Raw genomic sequence first — 25,473 nt, forward strand, 5'->3', positions numbered from 1 at the left:
CTCAGAGTATGTCTTGGTCTTTTCTCCTCCCTTTATTGGAAAGACCTGTGCAATTTTCTTGTGAATGTTACCGATTGTGTAACATGAAAGTGAAACGTTTAGCTGACTTTTTAAAGTGGAAAATGCCAGTTCAGCACCCACTATCCCTAAAATTGATGCTCTATGTCTTTGACTCCCATCAAGCCGGGGATAGCTTGTGTTCATTTACTGCTTCCATCCACTTGTTGAGGATCTGGTGAAAGTTTTGAAATCTTTCTGTGTGCCCATACCCACCAAGTCCTGCATGTGTGCTTAAGGGTTTCACAGAGCCCAGAAATCCACCCACGGACTCAAGCTGAGAAATCCCAAGTCGTGGTTGGCACGAAGCTGTTTTCAAAATCAAATAACAAACGTGCTGAGAGTCAATAATTAAAACTATTAGACTCACGAGAGTTACATCAAGTAGGACCACAGATTATTCCCATTTAGAATATTGGAATTTTAGAATAGACAAGTCTTAGGGAACACATTCTAGCTAAGAGTCTTTAAATTTATTTTAGCATCAGATTCTACATGTTAAACAACATTTCATGGGAGTCCCTGAAATATAAAGCAGGTACAAGGAGTCAGGATTTGGCTTTTAACTATTTTGCCTCCCCTGGTGCAGTCCACAGCATCATGTTTTTGTTTTGTTTTGTTTTGTTTTGTTTCAGATGAAGACACTGAGGCCAAGATCTTTTATGTGATTTGCTTAGAATGGGACCCAGGTTTCCTGACTTCCAATCTAGTGCTCTTCCCACACAAATCCTCCGTATATATAAAATTCCTCAGGGCTTAACCAGGCTGTCCTATTCCCAGTCCCACAAGTTCCTGTGTGTGCCTGTACTGCCTGCTTCCAAAACTTGGGAGTTGCTGGAACAAAGGCTGGTGTCAAAATCCTACTTTGACCCTTCCTCCCACTGTTCTCGGAAAGTGGCTTTGCCTATTGCTGAATTGCTGGCATCTCTTAGCCCTGAAAATTACAGTTAGAATTGCCTCTAAACATCTTTGGCAGAATGACCAAGTTCATTTCAGTGTGAGGCTATTTCAACCAGAAGAATCATTTTTAAACAATTAGTTAACAGCTTTGAAAAACAGTAAAAGAAATGTTTAAGTGCAAACTCTCTTTGCAGAATCTAGTGAATCCATAGGCCCAAGCAAAGTGGATCCAACATGAAACAGTCATACTGAAGTGCATAATATAGGAATTAAATGTCTGACCACCTCCTCTTCCATATCCTTCCTGTAGATAATCAGCAACCTATAATTTGCTAAGAAAGTCAGTGGACCAGTGGGCAACAGTTTCAAGCCTGGGAATAAGGACCATTGGGGTTCATAGCCCTGTAGAAGTCCCCTGCCTTTTCTTGGTATGTGGTCAGTCTCAAGAAAAAAATGTAACACCCACTTTCATCTCCCTAAACAAAACCCCTCTTGTTTAACCTAAAAGCAAATCAACATGCTATAAACCAGATCTCTGTCAATCTTTTCTCCCTCCCCACCAGTGCTTGTCTACAAAACCCCAATCTTGGATCAAGTGTAGAAATTGTCCTTCTAAACCAGGGGCCAGCTGCTGAGCTCTTTCCAACTCCAGGGCCAATTGCAATTAATTCTTTTCCTTTCTGTTTTACTTGGCTCCATGTCCTATTCCTCTCTTCTTCTCACCCTTCCTCTCTCCATTGTCATCCATCTTCTGATGGCTTCACCTTTATTAGGCCTGGCTTCCTCTCTCTTGGCACCTTCACTGGCTATTTTACTTCATCCTACATTTATCCTTTCCTCCACCTTTCTAATTACAGAAAAAAAATGTCTTTCTGCCCAAGGTCAATTCCTCCCCCACATCACCGTTCCCATGACCACTCATGCAGAACCTTGCTACATGGGACATCCCCTCTCTCTTCTTGCTGTCCAATTTATTATATAATGGTCCATAACCTTCAGGAAATAAACATATTCAAGCCTCTCCCACTTGTGTCCAAAGCAAAACTCTTCTCCTTCCACTCCATCTACTCTGTTCTCATGCTTTCTCCTTACATCTGATATTCCTGATAGCTCAGTTTTCACTCAGTGTCACCACTTCTAACTTGCTATTCACTGTCCAACCCACAGTAGGCTTTGCTTCTGCCCCTAACCTCAACTGACTGCACTGGGAAAAGGAACCAGGTGGCTTCTAGAATTATCAACTCCAATAGATGGTCCTCAATCCTTATAATTTTTGATCACTCAAGTAAGCTCTCTGATAGTATCCACCATTCCTTCCTTGAATCTCCCTACTCCTTTCCTCTCTCTGACAGGACTCTCTGCCCTGGATCTCCTGCTCCCTAGCTATCTGATTGTTCTCCCTCTGCCTCTTTCATAGGTGCGATTTCTGCTATTTTTAAGTTCTGCTGCTCTAAAGGATCCTGAAGGATTTATCCATTCTCCACGGCTTTCTATTTGCAACCTTATGGTTTTCACTACCCAACCTGCTCTTGTTTCCAAATGATAACTCTAGCCCCTGCCTCTTCCCTGAGAATCAAAATACAAAGACATCCCTGTCCATCACCTCACACTGGAAGGTCCCTAGAGCCTTTGCTAATAAGGTTGATGGCATGGGCATCTCTGTAATGAGTCGGAAACCAAACACATTCATTTCCTTCCTAAACATTTCTCAGGGTATTTGCTACCATTGCTACTGTTCCATTCAGTGCCTCACCTTTTCCCTGTAAATGCTACTGTAAATGCCTGCCTGCCTCGAGCCTTCCCCTCTCTTGATCCATTTATTAATTTACTACCAAAAACAATTCCTTAAAATGCAAAATTGATTGTCTCCTGCCTAAATACCTTCACTGGCTCCCTCTCGCCAGTAGGCTGAGATTCAGTTCCCTTTATTTGCATACATTATTCTCCATGACCAGCCCTGAAACCTCAACTGCCCTGCCCTGAGCTCTAGGACCCATGAATTCTTTCAGTTTTCTGTGCCCGGAAAACATACTTTTTCTTTTGGCACATTTTTCACATCTGCCCTAACTGTGGACTTTCTGCTTTGTTCTCCCTATTTACCATGACCACAAACCTCCCCAATTCAAACATCACCTCCACCTGAAAAATCTATGATCACACCTCTCACCAGGGAAGTACTCCTGACTGTATTCTGTTTAGTTTACACCTGATTTTATTGTTTCACTCCTTCTACCATATTGCAATTGCTACTTTACCTGTATGCCCCCTTGAATAATGTGTGGGCTCTCTGAAGAGAGTGGTGACATATTTCTCATTTTGGGAATCTCATGTATGGGCGCTCCGAACAGTGTCAATACTGCAATCATATAGTAGTCCTTTCCGGGTATATTGCCACAGGCTCTACTTTGGTATATCACTATCAGTATTACTTCCATTTTGTGAAAAATGGATGCTCTTTGGAGAATAGCTGATGCTCTTATAGCTTGTGCAAGTTCACTCAGCAAATCAGGGCAGAACCGGTTCATTATTACCACACCCAGTTATTCTGTCAAACTCCTAGATTTGGTTTTTCATGTCTGTCTGCTTAATTACTTACTCGTGATAATTCATCACAGGCAGGGGATGGAACATCAATGTCAGAAATAGTCATAAGTAGCTTAAGCAGATTAAATGCTCATGTAAAATGATTTCTAGTGTTTATGTTCTAGTAAACCCTAACTAAACATTGAATTGAATTTCAGAAGATTATCCCCTAGCGGCCCTAATTATTTCAGAAATAAGCATGTGTCAAGTAATGACAGGATATATTTTGCCAGGTATCTGTTGGCATAAGCAAGACTGGGCTTTGATTCTCTGATGAGGGTATATCTACGGCTCTTGTATTTTTGATGCTTCACAATGTTGAACAATTTTGTGTTCTTCCTTCCAAAACATAACTCCTCTTGACCCCAGGAGCATCAATGCACATGTCAATTGGGTATTTAATATTGATTTTCTATGCTGCTGTTGGTTGCATTTCTTCTTGAGTAAAGAAAAATAAGTTAGAGTTGTTGTAAATCTTCCCCAGTGCATGTCGCAAACAGTGTTTTTTGCACGTTAGGTCTATTCTGACAGTTACTATTTTTTACAATCGGCCTCATTTCTCACTATGCCCCTGATCCCAACAAAGGGAAAGAGAGTCCTGCAGATGACAACATTTCTTAGTATGGAAGGAGGAAGGGGACACAATAATAAAAATCTTGCCTCAGTATTTCTCCCAATGGCCTTAATGGTGTTCTGTAAGCAGATTTGGGTTGTTACAAACTTTGCAAGCATTTTCTTTTTTGATGTCTCTCAGTCACATTTCTTGCCCCCAGAGAAAAGAATCTATCTGCCTCAATGTTATGTTGCTGTTTTTTTAGTAATTTTTTTCAGTAACGGGAAGAAGCCTTCCCATTCTTATCAAACACATTTTGTTTAATGACCTGCACCTATACTAATGCTTAATTATGTGTAGTTTTCAAAGAAGGCCTCTTCCTATGTGCCAGCAAAAGGGAACCTTTTTTCCTCAAATGACATAGAGTCGTAATATTAGAGAACATACTAAGTGCCAGGTAACCCACGAATATGCCTTGGAAGAAAAAAGGAACATTAAAAAACACACACAACATTGAGGTCAATGGCAATACTCTCCTTTCACAGATGTACAAACAGACAGAGAAAGGGTCACAGAGGGGGTTCCCCAGAGCCAGGCTAGAAATCACATCTGCTTTATTCCCAACCAAATACTTGGATTTATGATTGAACTGTACTAATCTAAAAAGTATTACTTTAAAATGAATTTAATACTTAAAGGTGGGTGAATCTCTTACTATACTCACCCAGCAGTGGTTTGCAACCTCAGATCAGTCCTACCTTTGTCTTAACTAGATTTAATGCACAATTGGTTAGGCTAGTATGTGTTGACCTAAAGCCTGCTTTCTAGTACCACCTTTCAATCTTATCTTCCTGACATTATAAGATAAAAACTGTCTCATAACCAACAGGTGCTATAGCTCACCCAGGTACTGAATTCAAAGAAAAAAAAATGGGTTGAAAAGAAATGTTAATTCTCCCATGTCAATTTAGAACATAACAGGAAAATTTAAAAGGTGTAGAAGTGGTTAATCAATAGCTCCTTATAAGTCTGATGTCACTGTGGTATCGGGGGTCAGTACTCTGGCTCTCATGTATTACAACAGGATTTCAGAAAAGAGATGTTTTCCCACTTAATTATGGAGCTTGGAGAGACAGAGTAGAATCACATTATGTAGAGTAGATACTAAGAGCTTAAAGCAAGAATAGGTCTTTTTCTTCTCTTGGGAAAATTAATTAGTCTTTAGAAACAAATATATCAACTTCATTTTTTGTTGACGAGGCATAGCCAATATTTATAGAGATCACAGACTATCCTAGGTTTTACTAAACAAAAAGAAACAAATAGATTTGTCTCACAGAACAGCCAGAAACTACTGTGGATTTATTGGTAATGCATTTGATTTTTGAAGTGATCAAGCTGTATACCTCTATGCTATTCAAGCTAAATGCTTCATGCTCCTATCTGGTAGCTTTCCTTCATTAATTCCCCAGCAGAGACCTGCTTGCATGTTCACCTCTGTCCTAAATCATAATCCCTGTGAAATGCTTCAGGTGTCAGGACAACACTGACAAATCTGTTTCATTCTGATTCCAATCTTATGTCGGTGACCTTGAAAACAGAGACAAGCAGGAGTATCTGCCGAGTGCTCTGAATACCAATGTCCTTAGACCCTGAGGATGTAAAGCTTTCCAGCGGGTGCCCTCCTGGTCTCTCCCTCCCCACTGATTCACCCTGTAGTCCAGGGCCAGAGTGGTCTTTCTATAGGGATGATCTGATCATGCCACTGCCATGGCTAAACACCGTGAGTGGTTCTATGCAGAGTTTCTCTGCTATTTTTATCTCCAATCCACTCGAGGAATAGGACTCTATCCCCACAAGAAGTCAAAGATTCTGGGGGATCAGTATTGTGTATGTGTTGGAACTGGGTGGAATCTGTACCTCCAGCTTAGGGCAAAAGCATACATAATTTGGAGAAACAATCCACCAGCAAACCTGATACCCCTCACCTACCTCTGTCCCACCAACCCCCTTGAGAACAATTGTGTGACACACCAGGCACTTCATGGCCCAGCTAGAATTCCTTCCCCACCTGATTTCTCTCTATGCCAGAATGACCACATACAACTGTGCAGGTTGTGCACTGCACACCTGTGCAGCTATACTATGCCCTTCTTGTCTGTGCCCATGCCACCCTCCAAGGTACTTACCCCATAAATATTCTGAATTCTTTGGAATCCCCTGAAAGTGTTATGCTTTTCTGCATGCAGAAAAATGCTCCTCATTCACCAGGTGAATTCAAATGAAGTCCCTTCCTTTGGCCATTTAACAAATATTCATTTGTTAAGTGCCGGGCAAAGTTATTCCTTATGATATTTCATCCCCAGAGGGCCCAGCACAGTGCCAAGTATACAATGGGCACTCAGTAAATATTTGCTAAATGAGTGAATGAACAAAGTTAACACCTACTAATGCTTCACCAGGCATCAATGCCTTTATGAAATACTAGAGACCCAGTGCATGAATTTTGTACACTGGTAGGGTCCCTAGGGGCTGCCGGCTGCCGGCCAGGTGTTCCCTCCCTTCCCCCAACAGTAGCCTCCCTCCTTCTGGGGCCTCCCTCCATTCCCCGGGCCAGCCTCACCCCTGGTTGAACTCCTGGAGGAACTCCAGGTCAAGGGGACAATCTGCATACTATGCTTTTATTATATAGGACTTTTGTACTCTCTAACCTTTAGGTTGCCTTCTTTGAACCTTGTGAATTTCCTGCAAAGTGCCTTTAATACTTTGTTGCCTTATTTACTTGTCTATCTTTCTCTAATTCCCTGTGACCTCCCGAAAGGGTGGCATGGTTTGCATACCTGTCAACAATTACAATATGTGATAAGTAGCAAACATTGCATATTTTTGGAAACTATTGTTTAGAGAATTGCTTGAAAGATAGCTTTTAGGTCAAAGAATGAATGAATCACATAAAAAAGAAAAAGGGAAAGTCGTTTGCTAATCAATTTTTAAAAAATGGACAGGAGTCTTGGCTGGGTAGCTCAGTTGGTTAGAGCGTCATTCCCATATGCCAAGGTTGCAGGTTTGAACTCTGGTCAGGACACATCCAGGAATTAACCAATGAATCCATGAATGGGTGGAAAAACAAATGGATGTTTCTCCCTCTTTCAAATTAACCAATAATTTTTTTAAGTGGATAGGAAAGAGAAAAAGGAAAAGAGGGAAGGGGGGAAAGAGGAAGAATGAATCCAGAATTAATTAATGATACTATTCTCTTGGTGAACTTCTTCACAAATCCTCATTACACCTGGCATTTTTTAAAATATCGCTCACTATAGTGACAAATTACTTAGTAAAAATTTCACCCCCTCCCTTTTATCTTTTAATTCATAAGTGTTTGGTACACTCAGCACAACTCCAGCTCTCATTAAATCCTTTCCCACTTCTCGGACCACAACGGCTCACATTTCTGCCCACTCTGTTAACCACTCTCCAGCCAGCCATCCTTTCAAGAGACAACCATCTCTGACACGGATTGCCTAGAAGAGATATCCTACCTTAATTTAGATCAGTTCAGCCTCCTGGGATATCATATGCTTCCTAATACCTCCTTGTCAACCCTGTTCGGTGTGTTTTTACAAGCCATCATAACTTGAGTGAAAATATTGTTTTTAGAATGCAGGCGTCTGCTCTCCAGAGAACGAGTGTTAAATTAATTTATAGGACAACAGACTCTGTCACCATCTAATATTATGCTAAAATGGCATATGTTCAACATTGGGCAACTGAGAACTCAGCTCTCTGCCTGCGGGACCCTGCCACACGGAGGAGAAAGATGGCAGGTGTTCCATCTCTGGTTTGCCATGTTGAAAGCCTGATACCTGCATTTTTCAGGTAAGCGATCAGGTTACCTGTTCCCGGGGCAACTGAGGCTCTGTTAACCACAGCTGACATGTGCACACTCGTTTGTCATCATCTCTAGCTATTTGAAATGATAAAGGGTTAAATATTACTAAAATAAATAATATTTTGGAATTGTTGCTTTACTGTTCATAAAGCATGTTTCATATATACTGTCTCATTTTTATTTCCCTAACAGTCCTTTTATAATGATGCCTTTTTCTTAGATAAGGCTTCTGAGGGATGGCTTAACAGTAAGCATTTGTTTTCCCTTTACCAGACTGCCTAAATATGGTTCCTACTAACTAGTTGTACAACTCGGAGACATTTAGTTAATCTCTCTATGCCTCAGTTTCTCATCTGTAAAATGATTATAACAATTCCTTCTTCCTAGAGTTGTTTGGACAAAGATATTAATATGTGTAAGCATGTAGCAAAACTTCCTGGCACATGATACTCAATAGTAGCCAGCCATTATTGTTATTATTATTAAAACAATAATATTGTTGTTGTGATGATGATAGGCTTCTTATAGATTTTATTTAATTATTGAAGCAACTTTTAAGTGGTTTGCATTATTATCTACATTTACATATGAGAAAATGGTAGCTCAGAAAAATTAAGAAAATTTCCCAAGATCACTTACCTAGGAACTGACAATATTTAGATTTGAATCTGATTCTCTCTGACTTAAAGACAATACTTATTACTACTTAACTCTACCTGCTAAAGGAGCTTTGCCAGGGGTCCTGGTTGTCTTGAGTTCCATGGTTGTCTTCTCATGGATAACACTTATTTTCTTGGGAATGCATTTTGACATTTTTATGATGTCGCCATTGCTGATCATATTGCCCAAGTCTGCACATACCCCAGCCACAGGTCAAAGAATATGTTTAATAAATGCTCGGAAAAATATATCTGAATTTGAACCTGATTGATTCACCCAAACAAAAACATGTTGAAGGAATCATATAGGGGAGAGCTGCCTGACAGTCTGCAAAGTACTTTCTCTTGTCTCATGTCATTTTGTTCTCACCCCTGCTCAGTACTATTCCCATTGCACAAATGGAGAAATAGGCTGAAAGAGTTTGAGTGGCTCACGAACACAGAACAAGAACACAGATTTACTCTTCTGATTCCCAGTTTTGTGATGTGTTGTCTTTAGTAATAAAACATATGTAATCCTCAAACTCTCGTTTGAAGGGTGAACTACTACTGAAGGACCATAAGTGGTAATACCCAACCCCCCAACTGGAACAGGGCTTTGAGTCAGAGATCTTCTGGCTACTGAAGCTGGTCAGAAAAAAAATGTCTGGGCTGCTTTTGTTGTTTCCTTCCGAGGAAGTTCACTTCCCAGTCTCATTGAAGACTAATGACTCTTTGTAGCTTCTTTCTGGAAGCAAACATGAGAAGAGGCTAACGAAAGAATGTAAGGATCGACTGGCAAGAGTGCCATTTTCATCTGCTTGGAAACGTATGTAGGAGCACCTGATTCCAACAGCGGGTTAGTTCTCACCTACTTGTGGTGTTAGGCCCCTATTTCCCCAGCTTTGCACCAAATAAAATTAAGGTGCCTCACCATAATCTAACTACGTATGGCATCACTTCAGACAGGGAAGGCAAAGTTATAAATATTTCATAGAACACTCAGCACAGTGAGAGCAACGAGGTGGAAGAGGCTGGTGCTGGAAGGAACAGCTGCCCAGAGGAAGGATTTGTAGCTGGTCCGATGGAAACGAGAATTCATCCACCCCCAAAACGTAGTAACTATTCAGGAAGGAAAGCTGGGATCTGAGGGGCAATGGAAATCCATTCCTTCCACTCATCAAACGTTTATCTGATTCAGTCTGCACTCCCATTCTCTCTTTTACACACTGGTGCCAAAACCCAACAGACAGGAATCAGCCCTCAGGGGCCACATGTTATTTTGTGATGATACACGCCAGCGATTTCCAACCTGTGTCATCTTGGGTCCTGAAAAGTAACAATATTGTCTGTAATCCAGACACTGGAAAAACTATTACTTCGCTGCTGTTTTTCATGTACCTTTAGCATATTGGTAAACCCATTAAAATGGAAAACAAAGTATTACTCAAATATATTGAGATCTTTTGTATTGACAAAATATTTGAAAACATAAGCTTCCTTCCTCTGAAAGCAAAGTGTCCATTACACAACCCAAATGGTACTTCTACGGGTATTGACTTGACTTCTGTGTGTTTTTGAAAATGGTCACAATAAAATGGTAGAGAAAAAATTCACCCAAATCCAACCTGTCCTCACCATATCCACTGCTATCTCCCTAGTCCCAGGTTCTTTCATCTCACCTGGATGACTGCAATGACCTTCTAACTGCTCTTCCTGCATCTGCCCTTCCTTGCCCCACAGTATATTCTCAACAGAGAAACAAGAGGGATCTTGTTAAAACAGAAGGCAACTCATGCTACAACTTACTCAAAACCCTGCAGCCTCCCCACATCCAACGGCCTGCAAGTTCCTGTGTGGTCTGGACTCCCGTGACCTCTCTGACTTCCTGTCTCAGCACTGGGCCCCCATATGCTCTGTTACAGCCACACTGCCTCCTTGCTTTTTCTCAGACACTCCAGGGTCACTCCAGGCATGCTCCTGACTTGATGTCCCTTCTGTCTAGAAGACATTTTACCCCCAGGTAACTGCAGAGCTAACTCCTTACCTCCTTCATGCTCTTGCTAATCTCTCACCTTCTCAATGAGGTTTACCCTAATCACTCTTTTAAAATCACAGTCTCTGCTCCTGGCACTCCCAATCTGCCTTACCTGGCCTTACTCTTCCTTCTCCACCCACCATGACATTTGCTACTTTCTAGTAAGCTCTACAACTTACAATTGATGTTTACTGTTTATAAAGCATAATTACTCCTAACTAGGGTTGCCAGATTTTTATTATATAAAAATACAGGATATCCAATTGAATTTAAATTTCAAATAAACAATGAAGAACTTTCTTAGAATAAGTAATTCCCCTACTGTATTTGGAACATACTCATTCTAAAAAGAATTGTTGCTTATCTAAAATTCAAGTGTAACTGAACATTATTTTATTTTATCTGGCAACCCTACACACACACACACACACACACACACACACACACACATATACACAGGAATATGAAGTCCTCAAGGGAGTCAGGAACCTACTGTTTTGTTCTCTGATATATCTTAGCCCCTATAACACTGCTTTTTCATTATATATGTTCAATAAATATGTCTTAGATTAATGAATTATTACACATTTTCTCAGGATGGCCTCTGCAAAAACAATGGAATAAACAGCTAAAGACGTGTGATCCAGGAAATAGAGGGTCCAGTGTAAGAACAAGTTAAAGACTCAGGTGACACAGTGAGGCCAACCCGAGGAAGGGGGAGATGTGCAAGGACCGGAAATGAAACAGAGATGAACTGGTGTGTCTTCCTGTGACATCACTGTGATGGCTTTTACAGTTCTCCAAGGGGCTCTGGCTAGGGGCTTCTTAGTCAGACATATGACAACAAAATGAGACATTATTGACTTCAAGGAAAGTAGAAATTGTTATAAAAGGAAAAATAGTTGTGGCACACTACAATGTTTACATGATCACAATAAAGTAAATGCTGAGTATTGATTTTTAGACATTTTATATGGTACACGCTAAGCCCCAAGGTAGCTCATGAGTGTACCATAAAAAGTGTCTGAAATTTAAAAACGAAGATACATCAGCATCATTGTGTGATTTGAAAACTTGGAGACAAAAGAAGCAGCTACAAGAGGTAAAACTAGTTGCTTCCAGGGAGAACTCAGGAGAAAGGAGTGGGAAGGGAAGGAAAGGGAGGAGGCAAGTTTGCTCTTTGGGGTCAGACATCTTATAGCACCATTTTATTAATGACATACATGAATTTCTTTATAAAAATTAAAGTTAAAATACTCAGTTCTTCTATTTAAGAAAACAAAAGAAAAATGGGGAAAATAGAATTTCTAAAACATCAACATACGAAATATATATAATTCATCATCCATAAAACAATTTATTGCTATAAAAATCATATTCTTCTTTTGCAAACTAGCTGGCAAATTCTCATATACATCACTACATAAGGATGTAATTTTATCTGAAATCACTACAAAATTAATGATGATCTTTTTTCCCCACTTTGATACACTTCAGGAGTCGTGTATAATGGAAGAGTATTCAGATCCTAGGTACCTCTGGGCTACCCAAATCTCAAATGGGTTTTCTAACATTTTAATAGTACCTAGTGGCTCATTTCATTTTATCCTCTAATGTTACTTTTAAAGCTATTTTCATATTACACGTATTTGGATTTTTCCCAACACCAAGCAAAACCACCATAATATCTTCAGGTAAGACTGTGACATTAACTTTGCTTTTATGTACTAGTTCCCTTTTAGTTATCTTCCCCTTTTCTATAACATGTTCTTGACTCTTGAACAATCATAAGTCTCAGCATTTCTCTTCTAGAAATTTTCTTTCCAAGATCATGATCCCTTGTTCTTATTTCTCCCTGCACTGTAATAGAATGCCACACCCTCTCCAAAGCTTGATCACTGTGGTCCCTGTGATCCTAACTGTCTCCACAAACCTTCTCTGAGGCACCAAAGGCTTGTTCTTCCCCTAACTCCATTTCTCATGTTATGTGAACAGATCAAGAGTATAGAGGAAAAATATAAACCAATCTAACTTATCAATGTATATATAAAAATATTACTATTTGTATATGTATTTTTAAAAAATCTTTTGTTTTTATCTCCCCACAGAGCTATTCTCTTTGCTACACATTGTGAATAGATTGGTTTGTTCTGAATTTTAAAAAATTTACTGAATGTTCTATGTCCATCATTCATTTTCCAATATGAGTAGGTGAAGTTTAGAAGCTTCCAAACTGTTTGGCCTTCATAAAGATGAAGTCCAGAAGAATTAAACAATTCATAACCAACTGTGTCTATCCATTCTTGCTTCAGGGACTGGTCACATGCTCACTTATAAATGAGCCTTTTGTTCTCTGGGGCCACACACTCTCTTGGTAAAAGTCACACATATCTAATGCTCTAGGAAGTTATCAACCAAAACTGCCCCTCAAATCCATCCCCTTTTCAGACACAACCTCACAAAGTTTCCCTGGTGGTTTTCCTGGCTCTTAAATTTACTTTTACCTTCAAAAATTCTGGTATCTTTTTTCTTGTCAAAGTTTACACTAAAATTTTCACCAGCCCATCTTCTATTTTTATATTTCCATAATTTTCTATCTCTATACTTTCATTTCTGTTTATGATTTTAAAGTTCTTTGTGTGTGTGCAAGTGTGTTATATACACATGATTAGAGAAATAACTTACATAAATTTATCCCATCTGATACTGATACATATTGGGATTTACCATCATCCCTGTGTCTTGTCTTCCTTCCCCTACTGTTAAGAGGGATACTGTTTGACTAACTAGGGCCTGGCCAGAGCACTGGGATAATTTTCTATTTGTTTATCTGTATAGTCCAATTCTCTCAAATGACAAAATCCACAGAACAAATCCTGAGCCATGTGGGTCCGTTGGCCACTTCCTTTTCTTTCCTCAAATGCCCATTGCACATGGTAAGTTCCTGTTTGTACAAGCATCTTCACATATTTGGGGGACTTAGATGAATAGCAATATCTGCAGGTCACTAAGAAACCATAGTTTTTCAAGCAAAACACCATCCTGTGTCCCTCTTATTATAAGTTAAATAATGATGTCGAAAGATTAACAATACCCACTCCTCATTCACACATATAACCTATATTTCCTAACACTTTGCTTCAAATTCAGCTAAACTTCCAGTAGTGTACTTGTTTATATAAGACCTCACATACAGACTCCAGCCCTAACTTGCTAACAGAAAGGTATTCATTCTGACAACACGACTGACAAACTCACACCACATAGTTACCATCTACAGCATGACTGAATAAATGAATGAATAGATTGGTTGAATTTGCTTACAATTCACTAGGCATTACATCATGTTTGTCATCAATTATTACAAACCCTAGATAAATTAAAAATGATAAAAATCACTAGTTTATATGTAATGACCACAGCATGCTTTTACATGCGTGGTTCTCAACCCAGGAGGCATTTGGCAATTTCTGGATGCATTTTCGGTCCTCACAAGTGGAGGGGTAGTTGCACTGGAGTCTGGTGGGTAGAGGCCACAGATGCTACTAACCCTCCTACAACTCACAGGACAGTGCCCTCCACAGAGAATGATCTGGGGCAATATGTCAACCATGCCGGATTTGAGGAACCCTCTTCGACACCATATGACTGTTCATACAAAGTAAAATTAAACTGAAACCATTCCTGTAAGAAACATTTGAATTATTTTCCCCATCTCAGCTGTAATTTCTTGTTTTTTCCTGTCACCTGAGCTCTCCTTTTAGTGTTGTTTTTACCCACGAGATTATTTAACATGCAAGACACAAAATATTTTGCTATAGGAATAATAACAGTAATAAGAAAGGGGCTGTAGTGGATACAGAGGGCAGCAGTGCAGTGCTGAAATGCAGACCAGAGGAGGAAATGTACACCATTTCCTGTTGCAAAGGCACCCTGATGCCTTTCAGACAGACAAGCCGTGTGACGTGCAAAAAGCCTGCAAACCATTTCACTTGGGTCAACCATTTCATACTTGAAGAGATAAAGGGAACAAGTAAATTCCCACAGACACATCTCAACGTTATGTAATGTCTGTTTCAAAATCGCTATCAAGGTACCAAGCAAGCTGTTTTCTAACCTTCAATACCTGTCAACGAAAATGTAGCAAAATTGACGTTCTTACATCTCGGCACTAGGTGGCAGCAGCACACAAGTGTGTGGGCTCATCCTCGAATAAAAATTAGTGCTGCATTGTTAAAACTCTACTGGAATGAAAGCAGTAAACATATTTTTCTCCAACATTTCTCATCATTGCCTTGTATTTATTTTACTGGGCTTAAAAAGCACTAAGCTTCTTTTTTTCCTACATAAATCTACATTTCACTGTAGAATATTTGTGAGAGTAACATTTAGTTTATATGTTTGTATGTATACACATATATACACACAAACTAAATATAGACATAATAATTATGCATGTTATATGTACATAGGTTACATATATCACATTTAATTGTATAAATTCTTACATGCAATACATAATGATGATGAACATGATACAATAATAAATAATAGTGATTCCCCATTGAGCGATTTATCTCATTTAATACCTTTGACAACCTTATGTAAAAGGTATTAGCTTCTCCCTTTGCAATTTAATTGCCAAGCAACACAGAGATTGAACGACTTGGCCAGGGACACACAGTGTAATGAGCCACAGAGTGGGATTTATGTTACACATTTCACAGAACTCGAAGTCTGTGGTATTTTTGAGACCAGGGATTTTGTCTTAATTTCTATTCTCCCTTACCAAAGGCTGATAAATGCTCAAACAATGTGCTATATCAGCTGTAAAAACAGCTTGTTCCCATTTCACAGTGTTAAGAAAAAACAATTCATGTGGGAAACTAAAGACAGTTACTAGGATGCATATGAAAATGTGGATTGCCAGACCTTATCCCAGACTAATTTAATCCGATTTTCTTAGGGAGGGTAGTTTTCTTAAAATTCTCCAGGTAATTCTACTATATAGCTATTGCTGAGCATCTATAGGATGGTGACTACGAGTAAGTTTTTAATAGTTTTAGAAGCCTTTCCTCACTTCTTGTTGATAAATCCTCAAAGATAGAACTGAAAATACCAAATAGTCAGGAAGAAGGTTATAGGTGTGATGCTTGCAGTGAAAGAGATACAGGTATGCAGCTCATCAGCACCAACAACGCCCCACCCGTTGGTGTTCTATTCCTTTTGTGATCAATTGTGTGCCTTCAATGACACAGGCAGGAATCTATGTTTGCCTGTTGAAATAAACAGTATTTCCACAAGGCCAACATTCATGGAGGTCTGTGGCAGACAGAATCATTTCCGTCCTACATTACTGATTATCTTTTAGGAACGCAGCAAAATGTCCAGGATGTATCTTGAGAGGTAATTTACTATTAGTGCTAACTATAAATGACTATTATTGAACATGGATCTTTGCCCATAATGGACGAGTGATAACCTTTTACTGTATGAGTATCTGAATAAATGGGCAACACACAGTGACTTGTTAAGTAATGAGATCTAAGGCTGGTCTTATGGGTTGAGCTTCAAAAATCCACTTCAAGGCATTCCTAAGTAGTCTCTGCCAGTATGTCTATCCAAGCCAATTGTTTACAAAATAGTCAAAATCAATGGTGACATCTCAGATAAAGTTCTCCTTTTCACTAACTTAAAAAAAAAAAAAAAGCAGCCAAAACCGGTTTGGCTCAGTGGATAGAGCGTCGGCCTGCGGACTGAAAGGTCCCATGTTCTATTCCGGTCAAGGGCATGTACCTTGGTTGAGGGCACATCCCCAGTGGGGAGTGTGCAGGAGGCAGCTGATCGATGGTTCTCTCTCATCGATGTTTCTAACTCTCTATCTCTCTCCCTTCCTCTCTGTAAAAAATCAATAAAATATATTTACAAAAAAAAAAAAAGCAAACTCAACTGATGGACATGCAGATCTGCTTTCAAATAATGGAGGTCTGGCAAGATTTGTGATTGTTTTAACATAACTATGAGATGTAATTAGGAACATTTTATGCTCTTCTGAGGTGGCCCCAGCAAAGGTGGCTTGCCTTTGGAAAGATGCAATAATAAGAGAATGGGTTTTGTGCTGTTGTTTTTTCCCCCTTTGGTTTTTAACCGAAGTTCCCCATAGAAAACGAACTCCTTTTGCAGGACTTATCCAATAAGTCAGCCTTTACACTCAGAATCAATTCAGAACACGACATGGAACTCATAATATTAGCATGAAAGCAATTCCTGGACACGCTAACATGTTGACATGTTCTCGAATTATAATGGCAATTCTCCCATAAAAGTAAAACCATCAATGTTAATAGTTCTGGGGTTTTTTTTGGGTCATTTACTAGTGTATTCCTGTAGACTCCTCATCCTACAGAGGAGGCTTTCTAACACTCGGAGGCTTTCTAACAACCCTTCCGTGATGGGGGCTTGTCACCTAGTACCGTGAGTGGCAGGGAGCTCAGAGCAAACACTCCAAGAGCCGCAGTAGCAAAGGGAAAGGTGGAGACGCACTTAGCAAAGAGCTTCCAAGAAGACTGCGATCCACACAAACTGTCCAGGCACAGCTGTGGAGATGACTGGGACATTCTCTGATTCCCAGGACATCAGCAAAGCCCTTTAATCAGCACGTACATTGTTCTGTTCTGGATAAAAAATTGTTCTTGAATATTAAGCAGCTGGTGATTCAGTGCCATCTGGCACTTCCTGGTGAAGCACAGCTCCTATATAGTAAGAATGTGTCAGGAGTAAGGAAAAATAGTTTCCAAGGAGGACAATGTGTCAGAATGAATCAGAGAAGCTAGGGGAGAGTGTGAGAGAGGACAATACCACCCACTCAGGATAGTGAGACCTTCCTGTCCACACAATCTATAAGGATGTCCTTTCCGAGTGCCGGGGGTTCTTTTTTTGTTTTTCCTCCTCAGCAATAATACATAGAGTAGGTTGGGCTTAGTTGACAAAACAACTACAACTCAAACACAGATCAAACAAGTGTCCTTGACCTTCAGAATCACTGAGGATAGAGCATGGAGAGCGTGATAGGGGAACTTTAGAATTTTTTCTACTCCTCCCCCACCCCCCCCACCCCCCCCCCCCACCAGCCCCTTTTTGTTCTCCAAAAGTGAGGATGCCTTTGTCATTTAATCGAAGGCTTTTACTTTCATTAGGTTTATTGGAGCCTTCTGTCCTCATGCCAGAAGCTGCAAAGTGGTCTGCAAATGAGTCTAACCTATGACCTCAGACCTTATAGAGGGAACACCTAGGAAAGAACACCAGGAAGAAAGAACACTGAGAGGGATGTCTTACAGATGCAGGTTAAATGCTCTTACGTGAGGGTGAAGATGAAGATAAGCAGAGGGCCTAGACCACTTGTGAGAACACGTGTGCAGGCCCAGGTGTGAGTCCCAGGCCCACGGAGGAAGGATACAGGCAAGAGGAGCACACCCAGATGGTGAAGAACCCAGCAGACCTGGATCGTGGGATGGGCTCAGTGAACTCCTCGGAGTGATCAGCTGCCCCTTATAGTTTAAGCAGTTTCTGCTCCAGGCCACACTCTTACTGCACAACAACCTGGAAGGCAGGCATTTCTATATCTATTTTACAGATGAGGACACAGGCTCCCAGGAGAGCAGTGACTCACCAGGTAACACTGCTAGTCATGGCAGAGCTGGGGAGGGGAGGTCTTGGTGGGGCGGTGAGAAATATGAACTATCTAGGCAAGAAAATACCGTAGATAGCAATCCAATGCTTTGCTTTTCACAGATGATGACAGGTGGCTCTTAATTGACATGACTTGCTCAAGCTGGCTTTGCCAGGATCAGCTGAGTCTTAACCTTGTTGAGACTCCAAATGGTGCTCCCAATTAGTTCACAATTAAGGAACCCTTTTACTTCATTTTTCTTTTAAAGCCCATGTTTTGATGGAATGAGGATGAAGATGATGGTGATGATGATGATAATGACAATGACTTTTATAGGTAATCAACCTTTATAGGCTACTGTGTGCCCATTACTGGACTGGGTATCCTTTCTAGTTTTCATTAACAAATATGTCATAGATATCATTAATCCCCTTTGTTATCAATGATAGCATTCATTCTCACAGTTGTTGCATGACTTCAAGTGATAAAAGAATACCAGGGAGGGCTCTATTTTCTCTATACACACACCTCCAAGCCCCTTTTCATTCTCCAACAGTGAGAATGCCCTTGCCATTCTTCTTACATATCATGCTGAGAGAATTTGCCTGCAAAATCTGTTTATTAAGAGATAACTTACTCCCCATTTTAATTAATCAAAAATATATATAGATATAGATATAGAGATAGAGATATATATGCTATGTAAAACATCAATTGATTAGAATAAAGAAATAATTATTGTTCTAGCTGGTTTTGCTCAGTAGCTAGAGCATTGCCTATGGACCAAAAGAGTCCTGGGTTTGATTCTGATCAAGGACATGTACCTTGGTTGCAGGCTCCTCCCCAGCCCAGGCCCTGGCCGGGCCTGTGCAGGAGGCAACCAATTGATGTTTTTCTCTGTCTTTCCCTCTCTCTTCCACTCTCCATAAAAATCAATGGAAAAATATCTTCAGGCGAGGATTAACAACAAAAAAAGAAATAATTATTATACTAATTTGACCTAAAGCCTGATGTTCTGGTGTGCCCACACACCCTGGCCATTGGTGAAGATACAAGTATCATTTTGATTTCTGAGATACTGAAATTAGCCTATGAGCCCTTATTTCTACAAGACCTGGGGGTCTAGCTATCTCAAGGTGGATTACTTTGTTATGTTATTATACAAAATAATTCCTGCTGATTTTATATTCTGGGTCTCCATATTAGTTAAATAATAAACCCCATATTTACTCACACATTTTTAGATAGAAGCACAGATCCACAACTGTGCCTTGCTTTGCATTAAGGTTCCCAATGAAATCCCGTGAGCTGTTAAAGGGGCTCCCAATCTTTGCCTGTAGAAACAAAGGCACTGGAAACACGCAAGAGGTAATGAGCACTGCGCTTCTCTCTCTGGGTGAGAAACATTACAAAAGAGGAATGATAGATGGTGCTCGCCAGAAATTTTAATTAAACCTGTGAGTGAAACATTCTGAACCAGGCCAAGTGGCAGCTGCACTCATACATGACCTGCTGAAATAGCAGGGGCGGGGACATGCGTCAGGAAATAGATATCCTGAGAGGGCAGCCATAATATCCTTGAATCTCATTTAATCCAGCTCTCCATAAAGCCTAGCTCTGAAGGGCCTGCTAGGGGACTCCCCTCGCTCAGGAAATAACTCAGAATACAAAGCAATCTGCTCTCGGTTGCCTAGTGACACCGTGTGGACCACAGTGTGTCTTCGGTGTGTGTGTGTGTGCTGTCCCTTGTTTGTCCAAAGACAGTATTCCCTGCCACTTCACATGGCTACCTTTGGTGCAATACTTACGTCATGAAAAGTCCCCACCACGGAGGATTCCATGTGAAATGTCTCTATGAATTATGACTAAAGAATACCAGGTATCCGTCTCCACTTCCTAAGTCCTCCTATTGTCTGCTTTCCCAGAAAGACACTGAGCAGACGCGTCTTTTCCTATCCATGTTTCCACATGTTCCCTCATCAGGCTTTGACACACATTTGGAGACAGGAGGAATAACTTAAAAATAAGACATGAACGTGGTTCAGTCCTGACTTCATCACTTGTAAGCTGTCTGATTCTGGCCTGACTTTCACTGCTCAGGTTCTCATCTGTGAATCTGTCTAGCTCTGGGGGCTGTTATAGGGCCAAGTGTCCTTCATTCAAAGTGCTTTGTAAATAGTCAAGCATGAAATAAACAGGGCCTGTGACTATTTATTTTCTTTCTTTCTAAACCATGCTTACTCTCCTTTTGAAAGTTAAAGACTTAGATGGCTTGAATTCAACCTTGCATCCAGTTAGAATTAAGCTTCTTGCAAGTTGATACATTTCATGAGAAAAGCATGCTCTTCCTTATTAAAACCAGCCATGATAGGTTTGTCTCCTGTAAGAATTCCACAAAAATAGCCAAACATAAACAAAAACCGCTATTCAAAAGAATATATCATTTTAGTATCAGTAACTCTTGTGCCTTTAAGTTTTATTACAAATTCCAGAACCAAAGTCTTAAATTCAAGGCCACAACTAACGCTGGGTGATCTGCCACATGGCAGTTTTGCTTACGTCTGATCTTCATGGTGTTTGCCCTGACTTCCTGGGAAGGACAGACCATTCCTAGTACCTTCAATCTTTCTCCAGGGCAGTAGAAAGTTTAGTGGGGGCAGAGCTGCTAGAATAAAAGGCTACTTTCCCAGTCTCCCTGCAGGTGGATGCGGCCACATGTCTAAGTTACAGCCAAGGAGATGTAAGCAAAAGAGTCAAGCGAGTCAGGAACTTCCCTTAAGTGGCATAGATGTTGTGTCCCTTCTTTATCCTTTTCTCCATGGTTCTTCCCGGGGCCATGTGTCTGGGACCCAGCACTAGCAATGGCAGAGTGATGGGCTGGAGAAACCTTGAGTCCCTGAGGACTCTGAGGAGCAGTCATCCAACTGCCCTGGACTTGCACGCTGGAGAAATAGACTTCCATCTTCTTTAAGTCACTGAGGTCTTGTTGGTTTTTGTTTCTCACAGCCAACTAATGCAATCCATTTTCCACATCCGTGTTTTCAGAGTCCCTCAACTTTCCAAAACCCTGCACTTTCTCAACAATATGTTTATTCGAGTACAATACATTTGGCAAACACAGGGAGGGGCAGAAGTAGGTTTACAGTTGTGAGTACCCAAAATGCAGAGTTTATTCTTATATTATTATTTCTTAATTATTGTATCATTTTCTATAGGAACAATGGCAAACCTACTTTTGCCTCCCCCTGTATTTATCACACAACACTCACATGCAAGACCAAGGACCAGAGACTGTGTTGTATTGAGAGGAATCTGTGAGCCACTCCAATATCAGTCACACCCTAAAGGACCTTAATGATGAAGAAGGCAAGTGAAGGGTGAGGCACTGCGGATCGAACCCATGACAGACATGTGGGGAGGTAGGCAAGTTTTTTGGAGGAAGGACAGCAGGAGAAAGGATTAAAAAATGAGATGTTAGGAAATGGGCAGAGAAAGGATATGCATTCCAGAAAGACAAGCAGTATTTCCAAAGGTCATTCAGCAGAAAACAGCATGGTGTGCTGAAAGAAGGGAAGTCCAATATGGCTAGAGCTGAGCAAGGGAGACGACAGATAGAGTAGAGGGTAGGTGGGCATGGTCCAAAACTTCTCACTCTATTCTCTATTGTCTCGCCATCACCTCCCAAACTACTGGGCTGGACAAAAACTGAGAAAGATGACTAGCGCTCATGAAGAAGAAAATTCTAGAGCCCATGCTTCAGAATTTTCTTGTGGGTGAGCAGATAGAATTTAAACCCACACCACAGAATCAAAGCACTCCCTGATTCCAGGCTGTTTTCCCCCCAAAGGAAAAAACACTGAAGTGATAAATGATAACACTTAATGGGACCATTGTTTTGCCCTAGTTTATATGAGAATGAACAGACCAAGCTAAAATATGCAAGTCATTCCTCTCAACAGAACACTTCTTGTTCCCCTCTGTTCCCAATACTTCTCATTTACAGAAATAAATAAATAAATGCAACCCTCCTCTAGCGGAAGCTGACTTCTCAGAATTATTTTTCTTTGTTTCCTACATACGGAAATATTGATGCCTTTCACTCAGCAAATGCGTGTATGGGCACTCTTAACATCCTCCATGGAACTGGGAAGAGTGAAGAGCCCATTAAAAAGATTAAATAATTCACAGAGGACACTAGAGGGAAGGTGTCCCTTCTCTCTATGCTTCCAAGCCTTTGTGCATGCTGTTTCCTTTCTGATTCTACTTGAAACGCTTTCCTTTCTCCTTAGCATCCTAGAGCCTCATCTCAGACTTCCTTCTCTTAATAGCCTTTCTTGGTTCCACAGGTTCAGATTAATGGAAAAATCCTATGATAGGTAATCATATTGGGAATTCCAACTCCAAATCTGAAGAATGTCCCCCATGAAAGATTAATGAAAGGTAGATGTCTAAATTAAACTTCGATCTCTCCCAACATGATCTAAGTCCTTAAAGTCAATATACCAAGTACTGCTCTAAGTTCTCTCCCAAGCAACTCAACTATGTGTCCCTTAGATAAATATTCAAATGTTTTGTTCTTTTAAAATATGGTCGAAGGTCTCTAATATAGCACACTAAATACATGTTGCTCACAGACATGTCTTGTTTCGAAAGCCCCTCACTTTAAGGAAATCAGAGAGAGAACATGGTTGAAGACAAGCCCATTTTAGTAGATCCAACAGGCAGTAATATGAGAAAGCACTAGTTTATTCTGGAGAAATACTTATAACATAATAAATAGATTTGGAGATTACTGAGTGTGAAATTACATGTAAAATTAAAAAAAAAAAAACTACCTTGGTGTATTTGACTGGGAATGTCTGAGCAGCAAAGCCTGGGTGGAGGCATTTTAAGTCCATCAACACTTCCCTCAGTAGCCTCTGGTTATGTGGAAACTGCTGTAATCTAAACGGTTAAAATGCTTACTACGTTTTCTATAGCCTGCTGTGGGAAGGGAGTCAAAAGTGCCATCTTGGGTCCTGGCCAGTGTTCCAAATGTCAGCTCACACACAGAAGGGTTGTGGGTTCGACTCCTGGTCAAGGGCGCATACCTAGGTTGCAGGTTCAATGCCCGGCCCTGGTCAGGATGCATGCGGAAGGCAACCAATCGATGTGTCCCTCTCACATCCATGTTTCTTTCTCTACCCCCAACCCCCCACTTTTCCACTCTAACTAAAATAAATAGAAAAAAATCCTCAAGTGAGGATTAACAACAACAAAAAAAGTGGCATCTTGGGAGTGAAATGATCTAAGACATGTCATCAAGGGCAGGCAGAAAAGATAATCTTGCTACAAAGAGAACAACCGTTCACACCAAGCAGGTCCCAGGACAAGTGTTAATTCCAGCCCTCTGCCCACCTGGCAAGGCCTGAAGGTAGTCTAAGTCTGAGGGACTAAGGCTGAGGGGTGGAACTGGGCATAAGGAGTGAAGATGATTAGAACATAAGACCCTTCTGTGAAAAGGCGTATGAAACAAGGCAGGAGACACTGAAAACTAGGTACAGACTAGGGCAGTGATGGCGAACCTTTTGAGCTCGGCGTGTCAGCATTTTGAAAAACCCTAACTTAACTCTGGTGCCGTGTCACATATAGAAATGTTTGATATTGGCAACCATAGTAAAATAAAGACTTATATTTTTGATATTTATTTTATATATTTAAATGTCATTTAACAAAGAAAAATCAACCAAAAAAATTAGTTTGCGTGTCACCTCTGACACGCGTGTCATAGGTTCGCCATCACTGGACTAGGGTCATGAGACTCAGGGTTGTTTTTTTTTATGTGTGTGTTTTTTTTGGTTGGGGGCCAGCGGGGGGGGGGGGCGGGGAAGTGGCCTAGGCCTGGAGGAGCCTGCAACCAGGGTATGTGAGCTTGACCCAAATCGAACCTGGGACCCTTTGGTATGCAGGCCGACGCTCTATCCACTGAGCAAAACCAGCTAGAGTGAGAGTCAAGGTTGAAGATAGCTTGGCAAGCCTCTCAGCAAGATTCTCAGGGTCAGGTGGCAGAGCTTCCTTCAGGGAATGGTATGACAGCAAAGTGGAACCATAAGCAGCAGACTGCAGCCCTGGAGGAAGAATTAGGGGGTTGGCCTCTGATGATCTCTAGGTATTTCAGCCCTTGGGTCCAAGATGTGATAAAGCATTCCAAAGCCTGCTTGCCAAGGTCTCAGAAACCCTTCATATTCTCCCAGAATCTCCTGGGTTCAAAGCCGAAAGGATCAATGACCCTGCAACCGGTGGGCTGCAACTGCTGAAGGGCCTCTGATTGTTCCAGGACCAGAAAAGAGCCCAGTGATAAAGCTCAGCTCCAAGCTGTTCTCTGGGCATTACTGGGTCTCTGAGAAATGTCTCCAGGAAGCAAGTCTTGACCTTGACTTTTGTACATTTCACTTCACTTGGGACAAGGCCAGTGTTGTCATTCTACATCTACATTTAAATAGAAAAACAAGGAACTAGGATGAGGGTGCCATTCTAGAAACTTGGCAAAGAACCCTCTCTTTCTCTAACTCATCTTCTCTGGGGGGGGGGGGGGGGGGGGGGGTCGCGGCGGGGAGGCAGAGAAAAGGAGAGAAATGAACTCTACTGATTTTAGCCTCTCCAAAGTGGGGCTTGAACTGCCCCTCCCCCAAAACAACTAGCATGCCAGCCCCATTACAAACCTTCCCTATAAAATGCATGATGTCTACTGAGATCATATGAACTTCAAAGATTTTCTTTAGCGACTCACCCTAAAGTACAAAGAATTGTGACTAGGGTTATCAGATAACTATATTCCTGACTTTTTAATTCAATATGTGCCCTCAAAAAAAGACACTTATGAAAAAAAAATACCTTTAAGATAAGCAAGGAGAGGTGTGGCAATGTAAGTGGTGAAAAGAATACAGACACTCATATTCTTTGAACAAAGAAAACCAGTCAGGCAACATTTTCCCTTTTAACCAAGTGACATCTGAATAAGTGAAAGGCAAACTTCACACCCAGCCAGCAAGAGTGGTTCAATCAATCTCGGTGATAAATGGGGTCAAGGTTGTCATAGCCAGGTTAGCACAAGAGACCTGGGTTTCACCTTCATTTAATGATCATGGAATCTCCCCTTCCAGGTAA

The 25,473-nt window shown here is 40.8% G+C and overlaps 1 protein-coding gene across 3 annotated transcripts in view; it reads right to left on the minus strand.

Moving 5' to 3' along the window:
* GAS2 (growth arrest specific 2) overlaps positions 1-25,473 on the minus strand; it is a 123,404-nt gene that overhangs the window by 2,763 nt on the left and 95,168 nt on the right. The gene's annotated exons all lie outside the window — the stretch shown is intronic.

Source organism: Myotis yumanensis, unplaced genomic scaffold, assembly GCF_028538775.1.
Source record: "Myotis yumanensis isolate MYYU_CA2020_CCGP unplaced genomic scaffold, mMyoYum1.0.hap1 SCAF_10, whole genome shotgun sequence".
NCBI classification, from domain to species: Eukaryota; Metazoa; Chordata; class Mammalia; order Chiroptera; family Vespertilionidae; genus Myotis; species Myotis yumanensis.